The following is a 19,038-nucleotide window of genomic DNA, read 5'->3' as shown; positions in this document are numbered from 1 at the left end:
GTTTATGGTTTACTATATCTATGGTTTATGGTTTACTATATCTATGGTTTATGGTTTACTATATCTATGGTTTATGGTTTACTATATCTATGGTTTATGGTTTACTATATCTATGGTTTATTGTTTACTATATCTATGGTTTATGGTTTACTGTATCTATGGTTTATGGTTTACTATATCTATGGTTTATGGTTTACTATATCTATGGTTTATGGTTTACTATATCTATGGTTTATGGTTTACTATATCTATGGTTTACTGTATCTATGGTTTATGGTTTACTGTATCTATGGTTTATGGTTTACTATATCTATGGTTTATGGTTTACTATATCTATGGTTTATGGTTTACTATATCTATGGTTTATGGTTTACTATATCTATGGTTTATGGTTTACTATATCTATGGTTTATGGTTTACTGTATTTATGGTTTATGGTTTACTATATCTATGGTTTATGGTTCACTGTATCTATGGTTTATGGTTTACTGTATCTATGGTTTATGGTTTACTATATCTATGGTTTATGGTTTACTATATCTATGGTTTATGGTTTACTATATCTATGGTTTATGGTTTACTGTATCTATGGTTTATGGTTTACTATATCTATGGTTTATGGTTTACTATATCTATGGTTTATGGTTTACTATATCTATGGTTTATGGTTTACTATATCTATGGTTTACTGTATCTATGGTTTATGGTTTACTGTATCTATGGTTTATGGTTTACTATATCTATGGTTTATGGTTTACTATATCTATGGTTTATGGTTTACTATATCTATGGTTTATGGTTTACTATATCTATGGTTTATGGTTTACTATATCTATGGTTTATGGTTTACTGTATTTATGGTTTATGGTTTACTATATCTATGGTTTATGGTTCACTGTATCTATGGTTTATGGTTTACTGTATCTATGGTTTATGGTTTACTATATCTATGGTTTATGGTTTACTATATCTATGGTTTATGGTTTACTATATCTATGGTTTATGGTTTACTATATCTATGGTTTATTGTTTACTATATCTATGGTTTATGGTTTACTATATCCATGGTTTATGGTTTACTATATCTATGGTTTACTGTATCTATGGTTTATTGTTTACTATATCTACGGTTTATGGTTTACTATATCTATGGTATATGGTTTACTATATCTACGGTTTATGGTTTACTGTATCTATGGTTTATTGTTTACTATATCTATGGTTTATGGTTTACTGTATCTATGGTTTATGGTTTACTATTTGTATGGTTTATGGTTTACTATTTGTATGGTTTATGGTTTACTATATCTATGGTTTATGGTTTACTATATCTATGGTTTATGGTTTACTATATCTATGGTTTATGGTTTACTATATCTATGGTTTATGGTTTACTGTATCTATGGTTTATGGTTTACTCTATCTATGGTTTATGGTTTACTGTATCTATGGTTTATGGTTTACTGTATCTATGGTTTATGGTTTACTATATCTATGGTTTATGGTTTACTATATCTATGGTTTATGGTTTACTGTATCTATGGTTTATGGTTTACTATATCTATGGTTTATGGTTTACTATATCTATGGTTTATGGTTTACTATATCTATGGTTTATTGTTTACTATATCTATGGTTTATGGTTTACTATATCTATGGTTTATGGTTTACTGTATCTATGGTTTATGGTTTACTATATCTATGGTTTATGGTTTACTATATCTATGGTTTATGGTTTACTATATCTATGGTTTATGGTTTACTATATCTATGGTTTATGGTTTACTATATCTATGGTTTATTGTTTACTATATCTATGGTTTATGGTTTACTGTATCTATGGTTTATGGTTTACTATATCTATGGTTTATGGTTTACTATATCTATGGTTTATGGTTTACTATATCTATGGTTTATGGTTTACTATATCTATGGTTTATGGTTTACTATATCTATGGTTTACTGTATCTATGGTTTATGGTTTACTGTATCTATGGTTTATGGTTTACTATATCTATGGTTTATGGTTTACTATATCTATGGTTTATGGTTTACTATATCTATGGTTTATGGTTTACTATATCTATGGTTTATGGTTTACTATATCTATGGTTTATGGTTTACTGTATTTATGGTTTATGGTTTACTATATCTATGGTTTATGGTTTACTGTATCTATGGTTTATGGTTTACTGTATCTATGGTTTATGGTTTACTATATCTATGGTTTATGGTTTACTATATCTATGGTTTATGGTTTACTATATCTATGGTTTATGGTTTACTATATCTATGGTTTATTGTTTACTATATCTATGGTTTATGGTTTACTATATCCATGGTTTATGGTTTACTATATCTATGGTTTACTGTATCTATGGTTTATTGTTTACTATATCTACGGTTTATGGTTTACTATATCTATGGTATATGGTTTACTATATCTACGGTTTATGGTTTACTGTATCTATGGTTTATTGTTTACTATATCTATGGTTTATGGTTTACTGTATCTATGGTTTATGGTTTACTATTTGTATGGTTTATGGTTTACTATTTGTATGGTTTATGGTTTACTATATCTATGGTTTATGGTTTACTATATCTATGGTTTATGGTTTACTATATCTATGGTTTATGGTTTACTATATCTATGGTTTATGGTTTACTATATCTATGGTTTATGGTTTACTATATCTATGGTTTATGGTTTACTATATCTATGGTTTATGGTTTACTGTATCTATGGTTTATGGTTTACTCTATCTATGGTTTATGGTTTACTATATCTATGGTTTATGGTTTACTATATCTATGGTTTATGGTTTACTATATCTATGGTTTATGGTTTACTATATCTATGGTTTATGGTTTACTGTATCTATGGTTTATGGTTTACTATATCTATGGTTTATGGTTTACTGTATCTATGGTTTATGGTTTACTATATCTATGGTTTATGGTTTACTATATCTATGGTTTATGGTTTACTATATCTATGGTTTATGGTTTACTATATCTATGGTTTATGGTTTACTATATCTATGGTTTATTGTTTACTATATCTATGGTTTATTGTTTACTATATCTATGGTTTATGGTTTACTGTATCTATGGTTTATGGTTTACTATATCTATGGTTTATGGTTTACTATATCTATGGTTTATGGTTTACTATATCTATGGTTTATGGTTTACTATATCTATGGTTTACTGTATCTATGGTTTATGGTTTACTATATCTATGGTTTATGGTTTACTATATCTATGGTTTATGGTTTACTATATCTATGGTTTATGGTTTACTATATCTATGGTTTATGGTTTACTATATCTATGGTTTATGGTTTACTATATCTATGGTTTATGGTTTACTATATCTATGGTTTATGGTTTACTGTATTTATGGTTTATGGTTTACTATATCTATGGTTTATGGTTCACTGTATCTATGGTTTATGGTTTACTGTATCTATGGTTTATGGTTTACTATATCTATGGTTTATGGTTTACTATATCTATGGTTTATGGTTTACTATATCTATGGTTTATGGTTTACTGTATCTATGGTTTATGGTTTACTATATCTATGGTTTATGGTTTACTATATCTATGGTTTATGGTTTACTATATCTATGGTTTATGGTTTACTATATCTATGGTTTACTGTATCTATGGTTTATGGTTTACTGTATCTATGGTTTATGGTTTACTATATCTATGGTTTATGGTTTACTATATCTATGGTTTATGGTTTACTATATCTATGGTTTATGGTTTACTATATCTATGGTTTATGGTTTACTATATCTATGGTTTATGGTTTACTGTATTTATGGTTTATGGTTTACTATATCTATGGTTTATGGTTCACTGTATCTATGGTTTATGGTTTACTGTATCTATGGTTTATGGTTTACTATATCTATGGTTTATGGTTTACTATATCTATGGTTTATGGTTTACTATATCTATGGTTTATGGTTTACTATATCTATGGTTTATTGTTTACTATATCTATGGTTTATGGTTTACTATATCCATGGTTTATGGTTTACTATATCTATGGTTTACTGTATCTATGGTTTATTGTTTACTATATCTACGGTTTATGGTTTACTATATCTATGGTATATGGTTTACTATATCTACGGTTTATGGTTTACTGTATCTATGGTTTATTGTTTACTATATCTATGGTTTATGGTTTACTGTATCTATGGTTTATGGTTTACTATTTGTATGGTTTATGGTTTACTATTTGTATGGTTTATGGTTTACTATATCTATGGTTTATGGTTTACTATATCTATGGTTTATGGTTTACTATATCTATGGTTTATGGTTTACTATATCTATGGTTTATGGTTTACTGTATCTATGGTTTATGGTTTACTCTATCTATGGTTTATGGTTTACTGTATCTATGGTTTATGGTTTACTGTATCTATGGTTTATGGTTTACTATATCTATGGTTTATGGTTTACTATATCTATGGTTTATGGTTTACTATATCTATGGTTTATGGTTTACTATATCTATGGTTTATGGTTTACTGTATCTATGGTTTATGGTTTACTATATCTATGGTTTATGGTTTACTGTATCTATGGTTTATGGTTTACTATATCTATGGTTTATGGTTTACTATATCTATGGGTTATTGTTTACTGTATCTATGGTTTATGGTTTACTATATCTATGGTTTATGGTTTACTATATTTACGGTTTATGGTTTACTGTATCTATGGTTTATGGTTTACTATATCTATGGTTTATGGTTTACTATATCTATGGTTTATGGTTTACTATATCTATGGTTTATTGTTTACTATATCTATGGTTTATGGTTTACTATATCTGTGGTTTATTGTTTACTATATCTATGGTTTATGGTTTACTATATCTATGGTTTATGGTTTACTGTATCTATGGTTTATGGTTTACTATATCTATGGTTTATTGTTTACTATATCTATGTTTTATGGTTTACTATATCTATGGTTTATGGTTTACTATATCTATGGTTTATGGTTTACTGTATCTATGGTTTATGGTTTACTATATCTATGGTTTATTGTTTACTATATCTATGGTTTATGGTTTACTATATCTATGGTTTATGGTTTACTATATCTATGGGTTATTGTTTACTGTATCTATGGTTTATGGTTTACTATATCTATGGTTTATGGTTTACTATATCTATGGTTTATGGTTTACTATATTTACGGTTTATGGTTTACTGTATCTATGGTTTATGGTTTACTATATCTATGGTTTATGGTTTACTATATTTACGGTTTATGGTTTACTTATTTACGGTTTATGGTTTACTATATCTATGGTTTATGGTTTACTATATCTATGGTTTATGGTTTACTGTATCTATGGTTTATGGTTTACTATATCTATGGTTTATGGTTTACTATATCTATGGTTTATGGTTTACTATATCTTATGGTTTATGGTTTACTATATCTATGGTTTATTGTTTTACTATATCTATGGTTTATTGTTTACTATATCTAGGTTTATGGTTTACTATATCTATGGTTTATTGTTTACTATATCTATGGTTTATGGTTTACTATATCTATGGTTTATGGTTTACTGTATCTATGGTTTATGGTTTACTATATCTATGGTTTATGGTTTACTATATCTATGGTTTATGGTTTACTATATCTATGGTTTATGGTTTACTATATCTATGGTTTATGGTTTACTATATCTATGGTTTATGGTTTACTATATCTATGGTTTATTGTTTACTATATCTATGGTTTATGGTTTACTGTATCTATGGTTTATGGTTTACTATATCTATGGTTTATGGTTTACTATATCTATGGTTTATGGTTTACTATATCTATGGTTTATGGTTTACTATATCTATGGTTTACTGTATCTATGGTTTATGGTTTACTATATCTATGGTTTATGGTTTACTATATCTATGGTTTATGGTTTACTATATCTATGGTTTATTGTTTACTATATCTATGGTTTATGGTTTACTATATCTATGGTTTATGGTTTACTGTATCTATGGTTTATGGTTTACTATATCTATGGTTTATGGTTTACTATATCTATGGTTTATGGTTTACTATATCTATGGTTTATTGTTTACTATATCTATGGTTTATGGTTTACTGTATCTATGGTTTATGGTTTACTATATCTATGGTTTATGGTTTACTATATCTATGGTTTATGGTTTACTATATCTATGGTTTATGGCTTACTATATCTATGGTTTACTGTATCTATGGTTTATGGTTTACTGTATCTATGGTTTATGGTTTACTATATCTATGGTTTATGGTTTACTATATCTATGGTTTATGGTTTACTATATCTATGGTTTATGGTTTACTATATCTATGGTTTATGGTTTACTATATCTATGGTTTATGGTTTACGGTATTTATGGTTTATGGTTTACTATATCTATGGTTTATGGTTTACTGTATCTATGGTTTATGGTTTACTGTATCTATGGCTTATGGTTTACTATATCTATGGTTTATGGTTTACTATATCTATGATTTATGGTTTACTATATCTATGGTTTATGGTTTACTATATCTATGGTTTATGGTTTACTATATCTATGGTTTATTGTTTACTATATCTATGGTTTATGGTTTACTATATCCATGGTTTATGGTTTACTATATCTATGGTTTACTGTATCTATGGTTTATTGTTTACTATATCTACGGTTTATGGTTTACTATATCTATGGTATATGGTTTACTATATCTACGGTTTATGGTTTACTGTATCTATGGTTTATTGTTTACTATATCTATGGTTTATGGTTTACTGTATCTATGGTTTATGGTTTACTATTTGTATGGTTTATGGTTTACTATTTGTATGGTTTATGGTTTACTATATCTATGGTTTATGGTTTACTATATCTATGGTTTATGGTTTACTATATCTATGGTTTATGGTTTACTGTATCTATGGTTTATGGTTTACTATATCTATGGTTTATTGTTTACTATATCTATGGTTTATGGTTTACTGTATCTATGGTTTATGGTTTACTATATCTATGGTTTATGGTTTACTATATCTATGGTTTATGGTTTACTATATCTATGGTTTACTGTATCTATGGTTTATGGTTTACTGTATCTATGGTTTATGGTTTACTATATCTATGGTTTATGGTTTACTATATCTATGGTTTATGGTTTACTATATCTATGGTTTATGGTTTACTATATCTATGGTTTATGGTTTACTATATCTATGGTTTATGGTTTACTGTATTTATGGTTTATGGTTTACTATATCTATGGTTTATGGTTTACTGTATCTATGGTTTATGGTTTACTGTATCTATGGTTTATGGTTTACTATATCTATGGTTTATGGTTTACTATATCTATGGTTTATGGTTTACTATATCTATGGTTTTTGGTTTACTATATCTATGGTTTATTGTTTACTATATCTATGGTTTATGGTTTACTATATCCATGGTTTATGGTTTACTATATCTCTGGTTTACTGTATCTATGGTTTATTGTTTACTATATCTACGGTTTATGGTTTACTATATCTATGGTATATGGTTTACTATATCTACGGTTTATGGTTTACTGTATCTATGGTTTATTGTTTACTATATCTATGGTTTATGGTTTACTGTATCTATGGTTTATGGTTTACTATTTGTATGGTTTATGGTTTACTATTTGTATGGTTTATGGTTTACTATATCTATGGTTTATGGTTTACTATATCTATGGTTTATGGTTTACTATATCTATGGTTTATGGTTTACTGTATCTATGGTTTATGGTTTACTCTATCTATGGTTTATGGTTTACTGTATCTATGGTTTATGGTTTACTATATCTATGGTTTATGGTTTACTGTATCTATGGTTTATGGTTTACTATTTGTATGGTTTATGGTTTACTATTTGTATGGTTTATGGTTTACTATATCTATGGTTTATGGTTTACTATATCTATGGTTTATGGTTTACTATATCTATGGTTTATGGTTTACTATATCTATGGTTTATGGTTTACTATATCTATGGTTTATGGTTTACTATATCTATGGTTTATGGTTTACTGTATCTATGGTTTATGGTTTACTCTATCTATGGTTTATGGTTTACTGTATCTATGGTTTATGGTTTACTGTATCTATGGTTTATGGTTTACTATATCTATGGTTTATGGTTTACTATATCTATGGTTTATGGTTTACTATATCTATGGTTTATGGTTTACTATATCTATGGTTTATGGTTTACTGTATCTATGGTTTATGGTTTACTATATCTATGGTTTATGGTTTACTGTATCTATGGTTTATGGTTTACTATATCTATGGTTTATGGTTTACTATATCTATGGGTTATTGTTTACTGTATCTATGGTTTATGGTTTACTATATCTATGGTTTATGGTTTACTATATCTATGGTTTATGGTTTACTATATTTACGGTTTATGGTTTACTGTATCTATGGTTTATGGTTTACTATATCTATGGTTTATGGTTTACTATATCTATGGTTTATGGTTTACTATATCTATGGTTTATTGTTTACTATATCTATGGTTTATGGTTTACTATATCTGTGGTTTATTGTTTACTATATCTATGGTTTATGGTTTACTATATCTATGGTTTATGGTTTACTGTATCTATGGTTTATGGTTTACTATATCTATGGTTTATTGTTTACTATATCTATGTTTTATGGTTTACTATATCTATGGTTTATGGTTTACTATATCTATGGTTTATGGTTTACTGTATCTATGGTTTATGGTTTACTATATCTATGGTTTATTGTTTACTATATCTATGGTTTATGGTTCACTATATCTATGGTTTATGGTTTACTATATCTATGGGTTATTGTTTACTGTATCTATGGTTTATGGTTTACTATATCTATGGTTTATGGTTTACTATATCTATGGTTTATGGTTTACTATATCTATGGTTTATGGTTTACTATATTTACGGTTTATGGTTTACTGTATCTATGGTTTATGGTTTACTATATCTATGGTTTATGGTTTACTATATTTACGGTTTATGGTTTACTATATTTACGGTTTATGGTTTACTATATCTATGGTTTATGGTTTACTATATCTATGGTTTATGGTTTACTATATCTATGGTTTATGGTTTACTATATCTATGGTTTATGGTTTACTATATCTATGGTTTATGGTTTACTGTATCTATGGTTTATGGTTTACTATATCTATGGTTTATGGTTTACTATATCTATGGTTTATGGTTTACTATATCTATGGTTTATTGTTTACTATATCTATGGTTTATGGTTTACTATATCTATGGTTTATGGTTTACTGTATCTATGGTTTATGGTTTACTATATCTATGGTTTATGGTTTACTATATCTATGGTTTATGGTTTACTATATCTATGGTTTATGGTTTACTATATCTATGGTTTATGGTTTACTATATCTATGGTTTATGGTTTACTATATCTATGGTTTATTGTTTACTATATCTATGGTTTATGGTTTACTGTATCTATGGTTTATGGTTTACTATATCTATGGTTTATGGTTTACTATATCTATGGTTTATGGTTTACTATATCTATGGTTTATGGTTTACTATATCTATGGTTTACTGTATCTATGGTTTATGGTTTACTATATCTATGGTTTATGGTTTACTATATCTATGGTTTATGGTTTACTATATCTATGGTTTATTGTTTACTATATCTATGGTTTATGGTTTACTATATCTATGGTTTATGGTTTACTGTATCTATGGTTTATGGTTTACTATATCTATGGTTTATGGTTTACTATATCTATGGTTTATGGTTTACTATATCTATGGTTTATTGTTTACTATATCTATGGTTTATGGTTTACTGTATCTATGGTTTATGGTTTACTATATCTATGGTTTATGGTTTACTATATCTATGGTTTATGGTTTACTATATCTATGGTTTATGGCTTACTATATCTATGGTTTACTGTATCTATGGTTTATGGTTTACTGTATCTATGGTTTATGGTTTACTATATCTATGGTTTATGGTTTACTATATCTATGGTTTATGGTTTACTATATCTATGGTTTATGGTTTACTATATCTATGGTTTATGGTTTACTATATCTATGGTTTATGGTTTACGGTATTTATGGTTTATGGTTTACTATATCTATGGTTTATGGTTTACTGTATCTATGGTTTATGGTTTACTGTATCTATGGCTTATGGTTTACTATATCTATGGTTTATGGTTTACTATATCTATGATTTATGGTTTACTATATCTATGGTTTATGGTTTACTATATCTATGGTTTATGGTTTACTATATCTATGGTTTATTGTTTACTATATCTATGGTTTATGGTTTACTATATCCATGGTTTATGGTTTACTATATCTATGGTTTACTGTATCTATGGTTTATTGTTTACTATATCTACGGTTTATGGTTTACTATATCTATGGTATATGGTTTACTATATCTACGGTTTATGGTTTACTGTATCTATGGTTTATTGTTTACTATATCTATTGTTTATGGTTTACTGTATCTATGGTTTATGGTTTACTATTTGTATGGTTTATGGTTTACTATTTGTATGGTTTATGGTTTACTATATCTATGGTTTATGGTTTACTATATCTATGGTTTATGGTTTACTATATCTATGGTTTATGGTTTACTGTATCTATGGTTTATGGTTTACTCTATCTATGGTTTATGGTTTACTGTATCTATGGTTTATGGTTTACTGTATCTATGGTTTATGGTTTACTATATCTATGGTTTATGGTTTACTATATCTATGGTTTATGGTTTACTATATCTATGGTTTATGGTTTACTGTATCTATGGTTTATGGTTTACTCTATCTATGGTTTATGGTTTACTGTATCTATGGTTTATGGTTTACTGTATCTATGGTTTATGGTTTACTATATCTATGGTTTATGGTTTACTATATCTATGGTTTATGGTTTACTATATCTATGGTTTATGGTTTACTATATCTATGGTTTATGGTTTACTGTATCTATGGTTTATGGTTTACTATATCTATGGTTTATGGTTTACTGTATCTATGGTTTATGGTTTACTATATCTATGGTTTATGGTTTACTATATCTATGGGTTATTGTTTACTGTATCTATGGTTTATGGTTTACTATATCTATGGTTTATGGTTTACTATATCTATGGTTTATGGTTTACTATATTTACGGTTTATGGTTTACTGTATCTATAGTTTATGGTTTACTATATCTATGGTTTATGGTTTACTATATCTATGGTTTATGGTTTACTATATCTATGGTTTATTGTTTACTATATCTATGGTTTATGGTTTACTATATCTATGGTTTATGGTTTACTGTATCTATGGTTTATGGTTTACTATATCTATGGTTTATGGTTTACTATATCTATGGTTTATGGTTTACTATATCTATGGTTTATTGTTTACTATATCTATGGTTTATGGTTTACTATATCTATGGTTTATGGTTTACTGTATCTATGGTTTATGGTTTACTATATCTATGGTTTATGGTTTACTATATCTATGGTTTATGGTTTACTATATCTATGGTTTATGGTTTACTATATCTATGGTTTATGGTTTACTATATCTATGGTTTATTGTTTACTATATCTATGGTTTATGGTTTACTGTATCTATGGTTTACGGTTTACTATATCTATGGTTTATGGTTTACTATATCTATGGTTTATGGTTTACTATATCTATGGTTTATGGTTTACTATATCTATGGTTTATGGTTTACTATATCTATGGTTTACTGTATCTATGGTTTATGGTTTACTGTATCTATGGTTTATGGTTTACTATATCTATGGTTTATGGTTTACTATATCTATGGTTTATGGTTTACTATATCTATGGTTTATGGTTTACTATATCTATGGTTTATGGTTTACTATATCTATGGTTTATGGTTTACTGTATTTATGGTTTATGGTTTACTATATCTATGGTTTATGGTTTACTGTATCTATGGTTTATGGTTTACTGTATCTATGGTTTATGGTTTACTATATCTATGGTTTATGGTTTAATATATCTATGGTTTATGGTTTACTATATCTATGGTTTATGGTTTACTATATCTATGGTTTATTGTTTACTATATCTATGGTTTATGGTTTACTATATCCATGGTTTATGGTTTACTATATCTATGGTTTACTGTATCTATGGTTTATTGTTTACTATATTTACGGTTTATGGTTTACTATATCTTTGATATATGGTTTACTATATCTACGGTTTATGGTTTACTGTATCTATGGTTTATTGTTTACTATATCTATGGTTTATGGTTTACTGTATCTATGGTTTATGGTTTACTATTTGTATGGTTTATGGTTTACTATTTGTATGGTTTATGGTTTACTATATCTATGGTTTATGGTTTACTATATCTATGGTTTATGGTTTACTATATCTATGGTTTATGGTTTACTATATCTATGGTTTATGGTTTACTATATCTATGGTTTATGGTTTACTGTATCTATGGTTTATGGTTTACTCTATCTATGGTTTATGGTTTACTGTATCTATGGTTTATGGTTTACTGTATCTATGGTTTATGGTTTACTATATCTATGGTTTATGGTTTACTATATCTATGGTTTATGGTTTACTGTATCTATGGTTTATGGTTTACTATATCTATGGTTTATGGTTTACTGTATCTATGGTTTATGGTTTACTATATCTATGGTTTATGGTTTACTATATCTATGGGTTATTGTTTACTGTATCTATGGTTTATGGTTTACTATATCTATGGTTTATGGTTTACTATATTTACGGTTTATGGTTTACTGTATCTATGGTTTATGGTTTACTATATCTATGGTTTATGGTTTACTATATCTATGGTTTATGGTTTACTATATCTATGGTTTATTGTTTACTATATCTATGGTTTATGGTTTACTATATCTGTGGTTTATTGTTTACTATATCTATGGTTTATGGTTTACTATATCTATGGTTTATGGTTTACTGTATCTATGGTTTATGGTTTACTATATCTATGGTTTATTGTTTACTATATCTATGTTTTATGGTTTACTATATCTATGGTTTATGGTTTACTATATCTATGGTTTATGGTTTACTGTATCTATGGTTTATGGTTTACTATATCTATGGTTTATTGTTTACTATATCTATGGTTTATGGTTTACTATATCTATGGTTTATGGTTTACTATATCTATGGGTTATTGTTTACTGTATCTATGGTTTATGGTTTACTATATCTATGGTTTATGGTTTACTATATCTATGGTTTATGGTTTACTATATCTATGGTTTATGGTTTACTATATTTACGGTTTATGGTTTACTGTATCTATGGTTTATGGTTTACTATATCTATGGTTTATGGTTTACTATATTTACGGTTTATGGTTTACTATATTTACGGTTTATGGTTTACTATATCTATGGTTTATGGTTTACTATATCTATGGTTTATGGTTTACTATATCTATGGTTTATGGTTTACTATATCTATGGTTTATGGTTTACTATATCTATGGTTTATGGTTTACTGTATCTATGGTTTATGGTTTACTATATCTATGGTTTATGGTTTACTATATCTATGGTTTATGGTTTACTATATCTATGGTGTATTGTTTACTATATCTATGGTTTATGGTTTACTATATCTATGGTTTATGGTTTACTGTATCTATGGTTTATGGTTTACTATATCTATGGTTTATGGTTTACTATATCTATGGTTTATGGTTTACTATATCTATGGTTTATGGTTTACTATATCTATGGTTTATGGTTTACTATATCTATGGTTTATGGTTTACTATATCTATGGTTTATTGTTTACTATATCTATGGTTTATGGTTTACTGTATCTATGGTTTATGGTTTACTATATCTATGGTTTATGGTTTACTATATCTATGGTTTATGGTTTACTATATCTATGGTTTATGGTTTACTATATCTATGGTTTACTGTATCTATGGTTTATGGTTTACTATATCTATGGTTTATGGTTTACTATATCTATGGTTTATGGTTTACTATATCTATGGTTTATTGTTTACTATATCTATGGTTTATGGTTTACTATATCTATGGTTTATGGTTTACTGTATCTATGGTTTATGGTTTACTATATCTATGGTTTATGGTTTACTATATCTATGGTTTATGGTTTACTATATCTATGGTTTATTGTTTACTATCTCTATGGTTTATGGTTTACTGTATCTATGGTTTATGGTTTACTATATCTATGGTTTATGGTTTACTATATCTATGGTTTATGGTTTACTATATCTATGGTTTATGGTTTACTATATCTATGGTTTACTGTATCTATGGTTTATGGTTTACTGTATCTATGGTTTATGGTTTACTATATCTATGGTATATGGTTTACTATATCTATGGTTTATGGTTTACTATATCTATGGTTTATGGTTTACTATATCTATGGTTTATGGTTTACTATATCTATGGTTTATGGTTTACTGTATTTATGGTTTATGGTTTACTATATCTATGGTTTATGGTTTACTGTATCTATGGTTTATGGTTTACTGTATCTATGGTTTATGGTTTACTATATCTATGGTTTATGGTTTACTATATCTATGATTTATGGTTTACTATATCTATGGTTTATGGTTTACTATATCTATGGTTTATGGTTTACTATATCTATGGTTTATTGTTTACTATATCTATGGTTTATGGTTTACTATATCCATGGTTTATGGTTTACTATATCTATGGTTTACTGTATCTATGGTTTATTGTTTACTATATCTACGGTTTATGGTTTACTATATCTATGGTATATGGTTTACTATATCTACGGTTTATGGTTTACTGTATCTATGGTTTATTGTTTACTATATCTATGGTTTATGGTTTACTGTATCTATGGTTTATGGTTTACTATTTGTATGGTTTATGGTTTACTATTTGTATGGTTTATGGTTTACTATATCTATGGTTTATGGTTTACTATATCTATGGTTTATGGTTTACTATATCTATGGTTTATGGTTTACTGTATCTATGGTTTATGGTTTACTCTATCTATGGTTTATGGTTTACTGTATCTATGGTTTATGGTTTACTGTATCTATGGTTTATGGTTTACTATATCTATGGTTTATGGTTTACTATATCTATGGTTTATGGTTTACTATATCTATGGTTTATGGTTTACTGTATCTATGGTTTATGGTTTACTCTATCTATGGTTTATGGTTTACTGTATCTATGGTTTATGGTTTACTGTATCTATGGTTTATGGTTTACTATATCTATGGTTTATGGTTTACTATATCTATGGTTTATGGTTTACTATATCTATGGTTTATGGTTTACTGTATCTATGGTTTATGGTTTACTATATCTATGGTTTATGGTTTACTGTATCTATGGTTTATGGTTTACTATATCTATGGTTTATGGTTTACTATATCTATGGGTTATTGTTTACTGTATCTATGGTTTATGGTTTACTATATCTATGGTTTATGGTTTACTATATCTATGGTTTATGGTTTACTATATTTACGGTTTATGGTTTACTGTATCTATGGTTTATGGTTTACTATATCTATGGTTTATGGTTTACTATATCTATGGTTTATGGTTTACTATATCTATGGTTTATGGTTTACTATATCTATGGTTTATTGTTTACTATATCTATGGTTTATGGTTTACTATATCTATGGTTTATTGTTTACTATATCTATGGTTTATGGTTTACTATATCTATGGTTTATGGTTACTGTATCTATGGTTTATGGTTTACTATATCTATGGTTTATTGTTTACTATATCTATGTTTTATGGTTTACTATATCTATGGTTTATGGTTTACTATATCTATGGTTTATGGTTTACTGTATCTATGGTTTATGGTTTACTATATCTATGGTTTATTGTTTACTATATCTATGGTTTATGGTTTACTATATCTATGGTTTATGGTTTACTATATCTATGGGTTATTGCTTACTGTATCTATAGTTTATGGTTTACTATATCTATGGTTTATGGTTTACTATATCTATGGTTTATGGTTTACTATATCTATGGTTTATGGTTTACTATATTTACGGTTTATGGTTTACTGTATCTATGGTTTATGGTTTACTATATCTATGGTTTATGGTTTACTATATTTACGGTTTATGGTTTACTATATTTACGGTTTATGGTTTACTATATCTATGGTTTATGGTTTACTATATCTATGGTTCATGGTTTACTATATCTATGGTTTATGGTTTACTATATCTATGGTTTATGTTTTACTATATCTATGGTTTATGGTTTACTATATTTATGGTTTATTGTTTACTATATCTATGGTTTATGGTTTACTATATCTATGGTTTATGGTTTACTATATCTACGGTTTATGGTTTACTGTATCTATGGTTTATGGTTTACTATATCTATGGTTTATAGTTTACTATATCTATAGTAAACAGTATCATAGGCTGTGTTGTACAGTGTTGTATTAATGTACTTAATACACAAAATCTTGTTTCTAGAATCTGTTAGGTTTAAACAAAGCAATGCTTCTCTTTGCACTTGTTTGATTATCAATATGAAAACTCTGGGATGTACTTTGGGATTGGTTTTCTAGAACATTCTTTATGGCTTATCTTTATTGTTCATCATTCCTTATTGTCTACTGCCTTCAGTGTATAAATTTTGTTCCATATCTGAGGGGCAAGAGGTTGGTATGCTGTTAAAAATTTCCTGCCACTGTTTGTAGTCGATCTTGTGTTAGCAATATCAGCAAGTTTGCATACGCATCATTTTGCCACTTACCCTGATGCCAAGGCAAGCCTCCTTGATCATTGATACACATGTAAATTACTACATGGTGTTTATATTAAAATAATTAGTATACTTACCAGTCTCATGTGCTATGAGAGATCATCATGAGTAATCAATATGTGCGTAATTATCCCATGAAGTGGTTAGGTGACTGAGTGGGGTAGTGGTAGCATGCTCGCTTTTTAATCCTATGCCTGCGGTTTGATTCCTGTGTGAGGTGATCTTTTTTATAATGCTTTTAGTGTGATGTCGGATAGACAGAAATTATTATAGTAAAGATTGTGTAAAAAATGGTTAAACATCACCATAGTTATCACTGCTCATGTAGCATGATCACTACTAGAGGTTAGAGGATCACACTAGGAGTCAGTTAGATAAGTTATTCTGATATAATCTCTATGAGTTGTTCAAAATGTTTGACTGATTATTTGTGTGACTACTATGCGATGAAAGGGAAATTTAATATTCATACAAATTTAATTATTGAATCTCTCAAGGTACTAAACACCATTTATTATATCAATATTTACAAAGGTTGCTACTAATAATGCATGGCTTTACTGTGTAGTATTTTCACAAATGGTTAGCCATCGGTCGGCTTTTTTCTAATTGTAGGCTTGCTGCAGGACTTTTATCTGGAAAAGTGGTTGTTTGGGATATTCTGGTATGTAATTGCATTAAGGCTGATATCTTGTATGTTTACAGTTAACCCTTTGACCAGGTATAAGCCCCCCCAAAAACAACCGAAATTCATGTAATTTATTTTCGAAAATTCAATAAAATCGATATTTTATGAACATGCATAGCTCAAATTTTAAATTTATTTCTATGAACAAAATTTTTTGTACATATACATTCATTCACATATCTACTACTCAAAAAATATTACAACCATGTGCAATTGTCCCTGTATGAAATGCTTGGAAGCATTTTTTTCGGTAGAGTCAAACGCTATAACGTAGCCGTGCGAGCCACCATAACGATCATTTTCTCTGCATATTCCAAGCATATTAAAAGTCCAAAAAGTTTACATCACTTCTTTCATTTGAATTATTTTTATTCTGATCAGACAAAAAATCACTAACGATCACAGGATAAAATAATCTTTTATTTTACCGCCTCTCAGATAATCGTTTCATATTGTAAATCATCGATTGATATCTTGTTGATGATATTTAAAACTTACTAGTGCTCATATCCTTTTGTTTAACGTTACTAGGCGACAGCTTTATAAACATCTACCGAAATAGACATAAATCTCGTTTCCCCACGCAACCGGTAAACGACATTCTGGTCGTTTCCCCAGCCAAAGGGTTAAGAAAGCTTTAGTTATGGGTAATTTAAAGATATCATATGTGAACATTGTAGGCTGGAAAGGAGTTAGCCATCCTCTACAACCATCAAGTTTCCATAAGTTTATTAAAATCTATTAATTTCCCTGGGCAGTGCACCAAACTGATCAGCATTGATAAAGATGGTCTCATTACCATATCCTTTATTTACCTCTAACTTATGTTTTACTTTTGTTGACCATATTTCCCTTTAAATACCCTCCCTTCCCTTTAATTACTCTCCCTTCCCTTTAAATACCCTCCCTTCCCTTTAAATATCCTTCCTTCCCTTTAAATACCCTCCCTTCCCTTTAAATACTTTCCCTTCCCTTTAAATACCCTCCCTTCTCTTTAAATACCCTCTCTTCCCTTTAAATACCCTTCCTTCCCTTTAAATACCCTTCCTTTCCTTTAAATACTTTCCCTTCCCTTTAAATACCCTCCCTTCTCTTTAAACCATAACTGTCACGAACAACTTTTATCGTATTTACTAGGTAAATCAGACACGCTGATTCCGATTTTGTACTCAAAATAAAGATTAGTCCACTAACCTTCAAAGTCATTGAGGATTTTTTAAAGCGTTTCAATGTCCGTTTCGAAAACAACACAATCGGCATTACAAGCTCCGCCCATAAATATGTGACGAAACCTAGCTTTTTCAGAAACGGAAGTTTGGAATGTTTAGTCCGATTTAGAATAATGGAGATAGGTGTCTTAAAACCCATTAATATCTAAATCCAGCCTGGAAAATAATTTCAGTTTTTTATGAAA

General features: G+C 27.9%; 1 protein-coding gene across 1 annotated transcript in view; it reads right to left on the bottom strand.

Moving 5' to 3' along the window:
• The window catches only part of LOC137391066 (uncharacterized), a 309,000-nt gene that overhangs the window by 33,721 nt on the left and 256,241 nt on the right, over nucleotides 1-19,038 (bottom strand). The gene's annotated exons all lie outside the window — the stretch shown is intronic.

This window comes from Watersipora subatra, chromosome 3 (assembly GCF_963576615.1).
Source record: "Watersipora subatra chromosome 3, tzWatSuba1.1, whole genome shotgun sequence".
Taxonomy (NCBI): domain Eukaryota; kingdom Metazoa; phylum Bryozoa; class Gymnolaemata; order Cheilostomatida; family Watersiporidae; genus Watersipora; species Watersipora subatra.
The sequence above is the reverse complement of the archived record's forward strand: the minus strand, read 5'-3'. Positions and strand labels throughout refer to the sequence as shown.